Source organism: Sinocyclocheilus rhinocerous, unplaced genomic scaffold (genome assembly GCF_001515625.1).
Source record: "Sinocyclocheilus rhinocerous isolate Xijiao unplaced genomic scaffold, SAMN03320098_v1.1 scaffold655, whole genome shotgun sequence".
Taxonomy (NCBI): Eukaryota; Metazoa; Chordata; class Actinopteri; order Cypriniformes; family Cyprinidae; genus Sinocyclocheilus; species Sinocyclocheilus rhinocerous.
Window position 1 is genome coordinate 372,811 of NW_015646377.1, and position 323 is coordinate 373,133.

The 323-nt window shown below is 27.6% G+C and overlaps 1 protein-coding gene across 1 annotated transcript in view; it reads right to left on the reverse strand.

Moving 5' to 3' along the window:
- b3gntl1 (UDP-GlcNAc:betaGal beta-1,3-N-acetylglucosaminyltransferase-like 1) overlaps positions 1-323 on the reverse strand; it is a 20,257-nt gene that overhangs the window by 4,032 nt on the left and 15,902 nt on the right. The window lies entirely within an intron of this gene.

Consider the following 323-nt stretch of genomic DNA (forward strand, 5'->3'; position numbering starts at 1 on the left):
GAGAGACACCAACACACACACACACACACACAGAGACACACACACACACAGATAAAAAGACCCGTGAGAATATGAGGATCCTGAAATATTTTTTCCACTGATAAACTGTTAACAAAAACAACATTCAAGCTGAATGTGTCATGCAGGATTATAAAACACATGTGCTTTCATTGCATGTCTGGAAAATCATTTTTCAATGATTGACAGTCATAATAAAATAAATTTTAATTATTAATTAAACTACTAGTTTTTAATATTTAATAATAATAATGTAATATTTTATATTTTAAAAGACCCTTCAGTATTATAACTTTATTATTATT